Below are 15,644 nucleotides of genomic sequence, written 5' to 3'. Positions count from 1 at the left end.
ATGGTGTGACATCATCTGATGTTGCTTATATGACTTTTCATCTTGTAAATTTTAAGACCTGTACTTATGTTTTGTCCTATAACATAAAAACTATTAATCTTTTATCACGATTGTATATATAATGCTAATCAGTAATTCCTTTCTCTGTCATTATCAATTTCCTGGTAATTTCAGAACAAATAAACAAACAATCTGAAATTGGAATAATTAATAAGCTCTGATTAGTTCACCCTCTTTACTAGACATAACCTGTATATAGATACAGATAGACTGTCAAAACAATAACCATTTATATGGTTTAAACATCAAACTGTAATCGGCATTTGAAAGAAGCGTAAAAAACGCCAGACAAAAAAATAGACAGTGTCTTTCATGAAACACTCTGAGTGTATTCTGTAAAACACAGTGCACGTATGAACTAAAACAAATAGTCTTTGTTTCCACTAACTCCTTGTTCCCAAGTCTTACATTCCCAGTGTTTGATTTGCAGCAACTACAGCTGTGACTGCTGTAAATTGGGACTTTTTTGTTACAGAAACAAAGCAGTTAAAATGACCTGACAAAGTTTATTCAGGTGCCTCCTTGTCATTCACTCACTTTCGATTCCATCAGCCAGTTTCTCATTAATGTGGGACGTTCACCCAGAGTTTTCATTGGCCAGAGCCCGAGGAGTTATGGACAGGTGTCACAAACAACTTCTGTCTCTTCTGCCTCTTTCCTGTTTTGTCCCAGGAGGGCAGCTGGATTCTGCAGACTAGACAGTGAACAGAGGTTAACTGCAGTGACCTTAGAGAGCACAACAACCTGCGTCTTACAGAGCTGGACCTCGGGGACCCGGGGGAGTTTTCTGCGCGCCTGGTATTGAAGTTGTCGGGCCCGTGGAACTGAAGCAATGCAGGCTATTAGATGGTACTGATCACATTATGCTTAAGGCACAATTGCAAACACATTAAACTCATTTTGAACTTTAGCCAGTTAGTAACTAGTTTGTGTGTGAGAGTTCGACACCGGCAGGAAAAGAAAATGGGAAAATGTCATGTCTCGGCACTTGTTTGTTACTTGTTTTGGAGCATCATTAGCAGACTTTGAGATTGTGTATACACAAACAAAACATACACGTATTAAAATCTGCATATTTTTTATCTAAATGAGCACATGCTAAAGAATTCATTAAGTCTAACCCTAATCTACACTACCTGACAAAAGTCTTGTCCTCTATCAAAGTTTTGGGAACAAATAATAACTTGACGTCTAGTTGATCATTTGACAGAAGTGGCTTATATAAAAGGCAAAAGCCTCCAGATTACACTTATTTTACTAAAATAAAATATGATCAAGCCTTGATTTTTAGTTATTTAACTAGAACAGTAAGGTCTGACTTTGTTCAGACAAGTCTTGTCACCTAATAGAAATAATGTACAGTATAGATTATAAAGTCATGGTGCAGTGGAAAAAGAAATAATATTATGTATGACTCCCGTGATCTTGGACGATTGCATCCATACATTTCTGCAATGAATCAAGTAACTTATTACAGTTTTTTTTTTACAGACGCTAGGACACATTTCTCAATACTTAGGTCACTTTTGCAAAACTCTTCAAACAGTGAGCACAACAGAAGTCTATGTGGGCTAAACTGAGGATCAATTATAGTTGCTTTGGCACAAAATGCATTCAATGACTACATCTCTCAAATTTTATGAATTCTTTTCTCACTCAGACACAACAACAGACAAAAGATCTTTGTACATAAAGAAAATTTTGCACGTGCTTATACTGTTTTCAAAACTGTTAAACTTATGTTTAACTGAATAAGACAGATAAATGCAACAGCAATATTTTATTGAAACATATTTAAAATCTAAAAATGCAGTTTAACCAGCCAGATTAGCATTACTATTGTATCTCTATCAATGGATGGTGTGTATAAAAATTCTTGTATTTTGGAATTACTTAGTGCAAAATAAATAAATAAATAAATGACATAAAATATTGATGAATTCTGCATAATGTCTGATTCATTCCAGTAACATATATTGCAGTTATAAGCAATATATATTGCAATTATAAACAGAGATGTGTCATTGTTTTAGACAAGAAAACACTGTGTAATGCTACATGTTGTTAGGGTTTTTAGTTCATTGTTTTGTGGGTGACAAATGTCCAATCCCAATTCTACACCTTAGCCCTTCCCCTTGTCCCAATTCTCTTTTGCTTGAAGGTGTAGGGCTAAGGCGAAAGGGGTAAATACCCCTTCGAACAAGGATTTTTCAGGACCACACTCAAAACCAAGGGGTAAGAAAATTTCCCAGAAGGCATAAGCTACAACACCCGGAAGTAAGGAGAACCACAAATTAGTATTTTTTGTCATTATTATGACTTTTTACAAAAAACAAACACGTTTTAATATATTTATAACTGCGTTTGTGTTTTACCGTCATGCTTTTATATAAATAAAAAAACACAAAAATAAAATCTCAATTGTGTGATCTATAATCCCCAATAATAACTCCTGTATAGTAGTCCCACACCATTCTGACACTCATTTACCCTGTCAGAAAAGTCTAGTGGCTGGAAATGAGCTTTTTACACTGTCTGCTATAATGTTAATGTTGATTTTGGTGTGTTTAAGTAAATGAATTTGGCCACTGTATAAATGCACAGTACAGTTACCATCTTATTGCCACAATTAATTGTTATGATAACATGATATATGCCTTCAGTGATTTCCTCAAGATAAATACCAAAAAAAAAAATAACACACCTGGAATCACTACAGCAGCCTCCATCATCTGATCTCATATGAAGCAAGAGATCGCGATGCCATATGATGGCATGTGCAGGTGCTGTAGTGCTGTCCCATTTCTTAGGGGTAAATTTTGAAGCCCGTCCCCTTCACACTCATTTTTAAGGGGGAAGGGGTAGGGATACAAAAATAGAATTGGGATTGGGCCAAAGTGTTTGTCGGCTGTCAACCTTTGCCTATTGTTCTGGAAGAATGACTTTATTTGAGACATGAATAAAGTGTTTTGGTAGTTGTAGTGCATTTTGAATGTGAAATGAACTGTTGAACTGAATTGTGTGAAGAGTTTTGCAAAAGTTACCAAAGTATTGAGAAATGTATCCTAGCATCTGTAAAAAACTGTAATAAAGTTTTCTGGAATGGAAAAGATAGTGTTCTTGCAGGACTCCCAGAGCTCATCAAGATTCTTTAGATTTATCTTCAACGCCTTCTCCTTCATCTTACCCCATATTATTTTTGCAAAATCATGTCTGGTGACTGGGTTGGCTAATCCTTGACCTCCTTTGCTTTCAGGAACTTTGATGTGGAGGCTGAAGTATGAGAAGAACGTTATCCTGCTGAAGATTTTGCCCTCTTCTGTGGTTTGTAATGTAATGGGCAGAACAAATGTCTTGATACCTCAGGCTGTTGATATTGCCATCCACTCTGCAGATCTCTCACACGCTGAAGGAAAACCCAAACCATGATTTTTCCTTCACCAAACTTGACTGATTTCTGTGAGAATCTTGGGTCCATGTGGGTTCCAATAGGTCTTCTGCAGTATCTGTGACGATTGGAATGCAGCCCAACAGATGATTAATTTCTGCCACTTTTGGGAGAATCCAAATGATCAGCTAGAAGTCATTATTTGTTGCTCTTTCAAAAAATAAGATAGACGACAAGACTTTTGTCAGATAGTGTACATCCTACACATAATTTATTACATTTTTTCCTGTGCTTAAAAAAAGTTATTCAGTGTAACAATAGGTTATGCCAAAATGTTGTCAAATTTCAAACAAGAATCATCTGATTACATGTTAAAGTGTTTAAATGTTAAAATAATAACTAAATGTCATTTTCGATACTGTACCAAAGGATTTGACTTATTTGTCTGCATGACTGAACATTATTTCAAACATATTTTGACCTTTTTATTGTCTACAAATTATTCTGAATCATTAAAGCAGCAGAAGATTGGCTATTTGTTTAATTTATGACAATTAAATGTTTAGATGAAGAGTTATTTTCTGTACAGTGCATTATTCCACACACCCTAAGTACAGAAAAATCACCAACATTTGTTTTTCTATTATAAACTTGGTCTGAATTATGTTTATTTTAATTCCCTAACCTACAACTGTATTATCTCCTAACAGCTAATAAAAATCAAAGAAACCCGAAAATAATGACAAACAAATCTGACAGCGTACAGAACGTAACAGATTACAGCTTTCTTAAATTTTCATTTAATTTACCAACCCTCCCCTCGCAAACAGCACATTTCCAATAAAGCTACAAGTCGTAGGGAGGAAAAGGGAAAACAGATGTGTGTGAGAGAGAGAAAAATAAAACAGAATGAAGATGTTAATCACACAAAGGAGGAGATAAAACAGCGCTGACACACATCACATTCTCATAACGCGGCTGTATGATTGTGTGTTGCATAAGTACAAATCATCCTCAGTCTTAACACATGCTCCCTGGGTGGAGGTGATGTAGCGAGTATGTGATTGGCAATAAAAAAACGTGGTTGTGTCAGTGCATGTCTTGTTCTCCTGACAGGCAGAGCACTGTTTGCACGGCCGGGGGTGAGTCTCAGATGCGCGGCCCGACTCAGACAAGCCTGCAAATGCGGAGAGAGAATCCCACCATTTTCTGATAATGATGTGCCGCGCTTCCTCGGCTGTCTGTGCGAGCTCTCTAAATGTTTTTTTTCCTCTTATGACAGATAAGCGCAGCGAACTAAAAGGCTGTTTAAGCTGTCAGGACCTGACAACCATTACCCTCTCATTTACATGTTTCTTACCATGCTCCGTCAGGAAGACTCACAACTCCGAAGCACCAACTGGAGTTCAAGGTTTAATGAACTACACCTTTTCCTCTCCCTCCCCTTACTTGCTGCTATCTCAGTGCTTGGTAACAGGGGATCATGTTTGTGAGGGATGAGCAAAATACTGAATTTATGAACTGAAAGGCTGGCACTTTTACTTTAATCTGGATTGCATATGCCACACCTAACAGGATGCTGAACATGAATGAACAGAAGCAAATTTGCTGATTTCAAGTTGAATTCTGCCATTTAACACAAGTTTCACAACAGATGCCCCTATTGCAATGCTCTTCTGGCTAAACATCCTTAATGTGCAAACAACCCCTAATGATTCAGAACGCAGTAGAATGACTGGACTATAGTGAGCCTGTAGCACACACTTTCTTTGGTACGCATCCTGAAGATGCTGTATGCACGTTTTTGACTTCTCTAAAGCATAAAAATACCATAATATGTTTGCATATATTTAAGAAACATGAGTGAATGTGCTGATATATATGAAAAACAATGCTAAAATCAGTTATTCTCCTAAAAATGTGCGTTGTGTGTAAGAATGTCTGTCTTGTTTTGGCCTCTATAACCAGCCCACTGCTAGTTTACCCAATTATATATCGGCACCCTGGGTTCCCTTGGTGGAAAACAGCAGATTTTATTTCAGACTTCAAGGCTCAGGGTGGAATGGTGGCTCAGTGGTTAGCACTGTCACCTCACAGCAAAAAGGTCGCTGGTTCGAGTCCGGACTGGGCCAGTTGGCATTTCTGTGTGGAGTTTGCATGTTCTCCCCATGTTGGCGTGGGTTTCCTCCAGGTGCTCTGGTTTCCCCCACAGTCCAAAGACATGCGGTACAGGTGAACTGGATAAACAAAGTTGCCCATAGTACATAAGTGTGTGTGAGAATGTGAGTGTATGAGTGTTTTCCAGTACTGGGTTGCAGCAGGTTCATTCTGCTGTGGTGACCCCTGACAATTAAGGGACTAAGCTGAAGGAACATTAATGAATGAAGGCTGACTCAATGTATGTTGGCATGGCTGAAAATGCGGTCTCCTGAGGACAGTAACAGCCTCCGAAAATGACACACATATAATGAGTTATAGAAAATCCAAAGGTGGATTTTAATTAGCAAATAATTTAAATATTATAATCATAAACATTAGCTAAGCAGCACATTTTAAAGTTTGATTGTCAGGCATGTTTGCTCCTTTTGGTGTCCTTAATCTGGCAACCTGCATTTACGTCAACATTTCCCAAAATAGGCTCTTTCTGAAAACTTAGCCCTATATACATTTCTGGAGGTCTTGAATTATGTAGCCAAAGCTACGTATGGCTGCATTTCATCTTTAAAATGAATACTACGAAGAGGCATGATGCCATTTTTTACGCTTATCAGCTGCTTAACTTTTTATGGATGGCTTTCCCGATGTTACCAGTTTTTCCAGTTAGCTTGCCATGTATGTCGGTGGACTTGAGATGCAAAGAGGAGTTGACCACGATGACGAGTCTGGTGAAAAATGGTTCCAAAAAAACAACAAAAGCAGAATCCATAAAATAAAATAAACAAGTAAATAACAGGGTGAGAATGTGGTCAAATCTGAAAACGTGGTAAAAAACAGGCGAGGGCTTTTCTTTTTCTGCATTGCTTTTTGAAACAGTTTTTTTGGGTTTAGGAAAGGGGGTAGGTGAGTCAATCGGTGTTATATAAAAAAAAAACTATTTGTTGAGTGGAGGGCAGCCTCTGATGGATTATTGCAAGAACAGCAGGTGCAAATGGTGCTCGCAAAAGAAATTTGAGATCTCAAAAAGCGTTCACTGTGAGATTTACAAAACAAAAACTGTAAAAAACAAAACAAAATGTAGCTCCTGGGACGTATTTAGTGCTCTCCAGAAATGTATATAGGGGTACGTTTTCATAATGAGGCTGGGTTGACATTTTCAATTTGGATTCTAATGGACCGCCAATGCTGTATTCTACATTTTTAAATTCAGCCACATACTAAAATTTGGGATTTATTACACAATATAAGAATATAATAATAACTTAATATACCAAATCAGTAGTATACAGACAGAAATATTCGTACAACTTGGGTGGTACTTTTGGTGCTTCTGGTGTCCACCTTCCTTCAGTGGTTCAATCAATATATTCAAGCTATGATAATTCTTCTGTGTGCACATAAAACAAAAATAATGACTTTATTTAGCATATTCTTCCCCTTATAGTAATAGGAAAACATTAATGAGAGTGCTGTCTGCTGAAGTATTGGATACTCCTGCGCTTTGTTTCAAACAAAGGAAATTGCGTGCAGATTTTCAGGAGCAAGACATCAGTGCATATTGCTCATACAGTAAATGCGCACAATATACTGACACTCAGGAGAAAAAAAAAACGATTAAATAAAGCCATTATTTTTGTTTTATGTGCAAAAAAAAAGTATTCTCGTAGCTTGATAACATTTCAGTTGAGCCACTAAAGACAATTGGACTGTTCTGACAGTGTTTTATTGTACCTTTGTAAAGTCTAGACTATTTCTGTCTAAAAAGGACCTGGGAGCTCTTGGATTTCCTCTAGAATATCTTAATTTGTGTTCAGTAGAAGAAGGAAGGTCTCTGGAGTTTGGAACAACACAAGGGCGAGTAATTATTGACACCATTTTAATTTTTAGGTGATCTATCTATTTAACTATCCTAATGGAAAAAAAAATCCCCTGTGTTCCTCAATTACTCTCCGTTCTCACTTGTACTCCGCTAAATGATATCTGAAACTTTGTATTACCAACACTCCTTGTGCTTTTTGGCTTCTTTATGATGAATATGATGAAAGTGTCTGCTGAATAAATAAATACAACATATAATTTTGGCCTTTCCCTTGTTCTCATTAGGTACTGAGTGTGAGCAAAAGAGTTGGAGAGAAAAAAAAATATTTGATGTCATCTTCAATCTTTTTTCCAAGTCCAAGACTGTGTTCTACAATAATATTGACTGCTCCCTTTGATCAAATATTCACTGCTCTCTAGTAATCTCACAGCAGTGTCTAATGAGTCAAACATCAATATGCATCATGCATTGACACACATTTTTTCGTCTATGTTTTAGGGCATCAAAATGGAGTATAGGCCTTTTCACACCAAGGAGAAACTAAAGCTACAAATAGGAAGATTCACACAACATCAAGTGAGAAACAATATCGCGGGAATAAAACCCTGACATCCAATCAGAATGTCAAAAAAGGCTATTATCTGACAGGAGTCTTCCTTCCTTCAGCAATTATACACACTTTACAGAGTAAAGATTGCAGTGATTTCACTATATCATTCTGAATTAAGATGAAACGTTGGAAGAACTAGTTGATCGGGTTGATTTATCACAAGCACTACATGAGCTGGCCATTTCTACTGGTCAACTTTGCGTAGTTTGTGGTTCAATATGAGATCTTATATATATATATCTTTTATGCACAAGTGTTTTACAGTTGTATAAGCAAAGAGTTTATTCGTATGCATGAATGATTCATAAGAGACTGCAATCGTTTCTGATAGGGACGTCTGTAAAAGAAAAATCTCCATAGCTCTTCAGTGATTATGCTTTCGGATGTCTATAAATTAGTGGTGGACATCTGGGTTTGTAATCTTATCAACCTGGAACAACATATCTTGCATGACCATTCAATAAGCTCAATCAGATATTAATATTTAGATGTGGGATCCACAATCTGGTTCACAAGATCCACTTTTCGGCAGAATTTAGTTCACAAGATTTAGATCACAATTGTCAGTGTTATCATCATGACAAAAGCCAATAGTTGACCAAAACAATACAAAACGGTGGGTTTACAGCTAGTTATTGAAAAAAAAAAGTACATAGAAATAGTGTGCTTTATTTTAACGATCTAGGCGCAAAGTCAAATGCATGACCCGAAAGCATTAAAGGCATATCCGAATCCACTTGGGCTATTTTAAAGATTGAAAAATATGCTTTGCACTGCGGCACATGGTCTAATAGAGTTGTGTTTATTCTCTTAATGAGTTGTGAGTTGTTGTCAATGAGGGTGCGTTTTGAGCATAACATGCATTAAACCAATCAGAGTCTCATCTCCTGTTCCCTTTAAGACTCAGTTGTGTCACGCCAAGGCACATTCGCTATTTACATGGCGGACTTTATAAGTGGAAAAACTGAATGCTTTACTAGAGAGAAAACAGTTACACAGACCATCTGCAGCGTGAGGATAACGAACGAGCCTCCTCCATTCGGCCTCTTTACTTTCTCTTTCTCTTTACTTTTACTCTATACTTTACTCCTTTACTTTTGTGGATGTGGAAACAGTGTTGTATGCACTCCACTGAAGACATCCATTAGCCTACATATTTATAATATTTGTTTCAAAACTATTTCTAATTCAGTTCTAATTTCCAGCAAATGAATAAATGAACAATAATAATAAAGTATGGTCAAAAAACTCTGTTGTATCCAAACACACATCTTATTCTTATGCCCCATGGTGATGCATGGTGTCTCCAAAACCTGACAGGTGGAAAAATATAAACTAGTTTTTATTAAAACAAATATAAATATACATATAATACTACTACTAATAATAATAGCATTATATATTATAGAAATGCAAATTGTCATCAACTGAAAAAAAGATGTATGGAGTATGTAGGCAGTGGTTTTTATATTTATGTTGAAAATAATATTTTTTGTAACATTTTATTGGTTTAATGTTTATTACTTTTTAATCTGTAAAGATATTTGTGTACTGCTCTACATCCTTTGTGTATTAAGCAATGTCTAAGCATTGGGACCCGCATAGGTTCATAACTAACATGCTCTTCGCTGGGCTTTAGACCTGCTTTCAGCTGGTCAATGGCGCAGTCTATTTCAGTTTTTTTTTAAATAGCAGCGCGCCAACAATACGCCTTAACACACCTTAACACACTTTAGACCAGCAAGCTCATGAGTCCAAAAAAGTGGCGCAAATGGATTTGCTAATTAAACGATGTTGCGAAAAACGTAAAAATTAGGGTTACGCTGGCCTAAATAAGCATCAAATTGTGCCAAACACGTCTTACACCTTATTGCGCCCGGTGTAGATAGGGCCCAAACTCTCTAGTACAGTGTCCATTTTTACACCACAAAGTGTCACAATACGGCATTTCAAAAGATGAGTGTTTAGATTGATCTTTGTTAGAAACTAAGATGTGGATTTAGACAGTAATTAAATAACCACAGGACCTCAGTGTTTGTCAAAGAAACAGTAGTTAAGTGAGCCTGGGATTTTCAGAAGGGTTATAAGAGAAAAACACAGACATTTGGGATTTGGACAGCTATACAATCACCAAATACCTTCTTTAAATAATGAAAATCCATTTCCATTTTCCATTTTTTCCATTGAGAAACAATTATAGCTTGAATAGTGCTGTAGATGTACAGGTAAAGTCATAATTTTTAGCCCCCCTGATTATTAATTTTAAGACCCCCCCCCCCCCCTTATTTTTCCCCACATTTATAAACATAATAGTTTTAATAACTTATTTCTAACAACTGAATTATTTTATCGTTGCCATGATGACAGTAAATAATTTTTTACTAGACATTTTTCAAGACACTTCTATACAGCTTAAAGTGACATTTTAAGGCTTAAATAGGTTAATTAGGTTAACTAGGCAGGATAGGGTAATTAGGCAAGTTATTGTATAATGATGGTTTGTTCTGTAGACTACCGAAAAAAATATATAGCTTAAAAAGGCTAATAATTGACCTTAAAACTTTTAACCTTTAAAGTTTTTTTTTAATTAAAACTGCTTTTATTTTGGCCGAAATAAAACAAACAAGACTTTCTCCAGAAGAAAAAATGTTATCAGACATACTGTGAAAATTTCCTTGCTCTGTTAAATATCATTTGGGAAATATTTAAAAAAGAAAAAAATCAAATGGGGGCTAATAATTCTGGCTTTAACTGTATGTAAGCAAAGGGTGCATGATCATATCATAGACACAAGAGTCTGTATGCATGTAATCATTTCATAAACATTCTAGACATGATTTTGACAAAAACATGCTCCAGTGTTTGAGGGTAAGTCAACATAGATGTTTTTGCGTGCATTCAATGAAACATATTGGCTGGCCATATGCAAATCCAGTGGAAATTCTTGATGGTTCACTTTTAAGGAGACGATACATTTACTTATCATGCAGCTTCATCTTCAAAACTTTGTGATTTCCTTCTTTTTTTTTTTTGCACAATGCATATAAATAGCAATAATAGGTAAATTTTTAATAAACATTAAATGTTTGGCTTTTACATTTGAACTCTAAGAGTAAGAAGCTTGTAAAAAGTTTCTCAAAGTCACCCCAACTCTGCAGCACGTACAGTTCTGACATAAATAACACCTGCCCTGTCTGTGTGACGGATGATTGGATATAATCGGAAAATATAACAGGGTGCACAAAAACACCTTGACGATATAGTAGTTATATCAGGCCAGTGCACTGCAGACTCAGTTGAAGAGTCATTACTGAGTTTTTGTTGCATAAACTTTTACTTTTGTGTTCCCTTAGCTTCTTTCCACTATAATTGCTCTTAGTCTAATATTGGATCAAATTTTGCCTCTCTGACCTTCAGCCTCCACATGTTCTCCATCCTTTCTCCAGCACAGCAGCCCACCCCATGTTTCTGGTGTTTCCATCTTGACAGGTCCGCGGTGCGACTCGGAGGGTTATGCCTCCTGCCCGGAGCCCTCTATCTCCTCACAGAAGCAGCTGTTTTCACACAACTGTATCATCCTCCTGGGCTCCTGTGGGACTCCATGCAGCATCGTTAATCACAGCACCTCGTGCCTTCCTGGAGCTGAACCTCTTCTGCGGCACCATCCATCATAAAAAAGCAGAGTATGTGCTTTGGCTTTTCAGAAATAAATTGAGACACTACAAGAAAAAAAAGCAATTAAGGAAGGTGTTTGGCCTATCATTCACAGGCTAATGTATCAAAATCTAAGATCAGGGAGCGGGAAGGGTTTTACTTTTACTTTTGATCCAATCAGTCAGATGAAAATTGGTTAAGAGAAAGCTGGATGAAAATATATGTCATGTTCATTGGCACAACTGAGTCGTACTGTAATGAGCAGAAGTTCTGGCCGAGGTTGAGGATTGAATGCGTATGGTTTGGCTGCTTTTCCTGCTACAGTTGCAAGAAAAAAGTATGTGAACCGTTGGACATACCTTCGTTTCTATATACAGATTGGTGTGAGCGTGTCTATACTGAAAAAAAAAACACCACATTCATATTCAAAGGTATTTACATTAAACATTCACAAGAGAAGTAGCTGAGCCTGATGCATTATAGACTGTTTTTGGTTGAATCAAATGTTATCAATTAATTAAATTATTTTGTTTGCATGGCTGATTCATTGATGAATTTGAGTTAAACTTAATAAAAATCTGTTTAATATTTTAGTATAAATGATTAACTATGAATTTCTCTTGTTGAAATTATATATAAATATATTATATATATAAATATATATATATATATATATATATATTTATATATATATATATATATATATATATATATATATATATATATATATATATATATATCTGCAATATCAGCAATCCTACAGTCTCCTCACGCTTCTGTTTTACGCCACATGGAGTAACAGCAGATCAATAAACTCACTATAGTTAGACCAATATTGCAGCTGTTGGACAACATAATGTACTTTTGAGGTTTTTTGGCGAGAATGTAGCTGTTTAGATTGCAACTATGAAGTTTATTTATAAGGATAGTGCTATTTTAAATATTTATAATTTTGGAGATCCACAAGACGGCAACAGAGACTGCTTAATAATCTCTTAGAGGATGAAAAATACAGCGTAATTAATTTAAATTACAGTTGATCAAATCCTTACAAATCTGGTAAGTGATTTTCTAAGTCGATCTCTCTCTTTTTGTATGTTGCAGTGCTGTATTTATACCATATCAGTTGTTGTGTGTTGAGTGTGAGATGAGACTTACATTTTAGCAATGTACAGTTGAATTCAGAATTATTAATCCCCCTGAATTATCAGCCCTCTTGTTTATTTTTTCCCAATTTCTGTTAAACGGAGAAAAGATTTTTTTTTAACACATTTCTAAATATAAATGTTTTAATAACTTATTTCTAATAACTGATTTATTTTATCTTTGCCATGATGATAGTGAATAAATATTTGACTAGATATTTTTCAAGACACTTTTATACAGCTTGAATTAACATTTGAAGACTTAACTAGATTATTTAGGGTAACTAGGCAGGTTAGGGTAATTAGGTAAGTTATTTTATAACGACGGTTTGTTCTGTCGACAATCGAAAAAATATAGCTTTAAGGGGCTAATAATTTTGACCTTAGAATGGTGTTTAAAAAAATTAAAACAGCTTTTATTCTAGCCGAAATAAAACGTAAGAAAAGAAAGTAAGACTTTCTCCAGAATAAAAAAATACTATCAGACATGCTGTGAAAATTTCCTTGCTCTGTTAAACATCATTTGGGAAATATTGAAAAAAGAAAAAAAAATCAAAGGGGGTTTAATAATTCTGACTTCAACTGTATGTATTTTGAGTTGGCCACTCTTTGTATAACCCTGAGTAACTTTTTGGTTAAACATCTGTTTATTTCTAATGAGTCTCCTGTTTTAGTTACTGCAGACTAGTTCAGTAAAAAGAAAGAAAGAAGAAATGCCCGCATGTGATTAGCGTACAACAGTAATCTGGTAGTGTTGGCACTGATCTGGCTTTTTCAAGGTTAATTATTATGATCTCCCGATTGCAACTGAAAAATACTAAAAAAAAGTTTGTAGACGGATGGCATTTCATGCTGTTTAGCTTTATAATCTTAAAATGTGAGCAAAATCACCTGTTTTGTCATCACTTTAGACATTACGTTAGAGAATCATTCAAATACTAGCTCTAAAATGACGTTGGTGAATTAGTAATGGCTTCTGCTGATCTGATGTCAGCTGCAGATGTGAAGGAATGTCGGAAGAAAGTAGTTTCTCTTACAAAAGGATTTTTGAGGCTCTCAGTGTTTGACTCGTAGCAGTGCTCTATGACTGTATATCATCACTGGTGGCACACTAAGGCACTCGACCTGCAGCCTTGTGCCAATGCACGCCTCCCACCAGTGCTGATATACAGCAACATTGCACTGCTACTCGTGTGATATTACTCATATAATAATGTATTTTAGTGTTATATTGTACAGTAAATAAATATGAGAAATGATTATTTGGCAAGCATGCAACCAATTTTTTTATGATACTATTTAATTCATAATTAAAACAATTTTTTTTTTATTTAAAGGCAAACAAAGACTGTGTACTAAAACTATAATAAACCAGCTATTGAATTGTATTGAATACATCATGAATGCACCTTGTAAACAATCACAGTGAAAGTATGTTGATTTTGTAACTAGTTAGCACTCTTTTGGCAGTACTAAACTCTCGAAACCTATGCAGCATTCAGGAGGATTCTTTTTTGCACTATTTCTTTTTGCAAAACTCAATTCAGCAATATCCTTGGCATGTGAGGTGTGAATCAATGCCAAAACATCTGAATCAGGTTAAGTAAAGTCCTGTTGAAGACATTATTCTATTGGTATATTCCTTTGCCTTGAGTAACTGTCTTAACTTCTGTTGAGTGTCAATTGGCGGACAGATGGCCTTACATTCTCCTGCAAATGTCGTGATAAACATGGGAATTCATTGTTCTGTCAATGACAGCAAGCTGTCCAGGCCCCGAGGCAGCAGAGCAGCCACAAACCATCATGCAATGCATTACAGTCAGGGTGAGATGTTGGTGTGCTCTGCCTTTCATTTTTCAAACATCTTGAATCTGGTTGGATCTGCTGTCCACAGAATATTTGCAATATCAAAAATATAATAAGATCCTTTACACTTTAAGTATTTTATGCTGTGATCCTGCAGTCATCTTTGCAGGGCGCCCTCTCCTATGGAGAACAGCAACCAAGCTCAACTTTCTCCATTTGTGTACAGTTTGTCTAACCGTAGACATCAAGGCCTTAACACATTTTTAATAACTTTTTTTTATTTATGCAAGCCAACATTTTCTAATGTTAAGCAGACTGTGCTCAGTCAGTTGTTTGGTTCAAATGTATGACCAATTTAGGCAAACATCTAGAACTGCATTTAACTGCATTTAATGGGCCATATGCACACAGACTTTTCATTTCAGCCAGCCAGCCTCAGCGCTTCCAGTGAACTGTCTTTCCATTTAAAAAATTGCCACGTTTAAGGTCTGATTTCTTTAAAAATCAGTGATCTTAACAGCCCGGTGGATATATGACATAAAGTTGGTCTCAGACCAGACAAGTAGCACTTTATTCAAGTCCATTTTCCCTTGCCATGTCTTTATAAAATAACCCCAGTATATAATATTTAAAATAATATTTACCCCAGTATTTTCAATGCTGGATAGGTTGGCGGTTCATTCCGCTATGGCAACACTAGATTAATGAAGGGACTAAGCCGAAAAGAAAATGAACGAATGAATACCTTCCAATTTCTTAAAATGTAATCATTGTGAAGACAAACCAGAATTTTCATTCATTCATTTTCCTTCGACTTCGTATTTAGTAGACCCTCTATTTCAAAAATCACTACAGTGGAACCACCAACTATTCCAGCATATGTTTTTTCTAGCCACAACTCAGCATTAGGAAACACCCATACAAAATCATTCACACACACACATACACTACGGACAACTTAGTTTAATCAATCCACCTACAGTATACCTCATGTATTTGGATTGT

Source organism: Danio rerio, chromosome 14, assembly GCF_052040795.2.
Source record: "Danio rerio strain M-AB ecotype USA chromosome 14, GRCz13ab, whole genome shotgun sequence".
NCBI classification, from domain to species: domain Eukaryota; kingdom Metazoa; phylum Chordata; class Actinopteri; order Cypriniformes; family Danionidae; genus Danio; species Danio rerio.
This window is presented reverse-complemented; position numbering follows the sequence as displayed.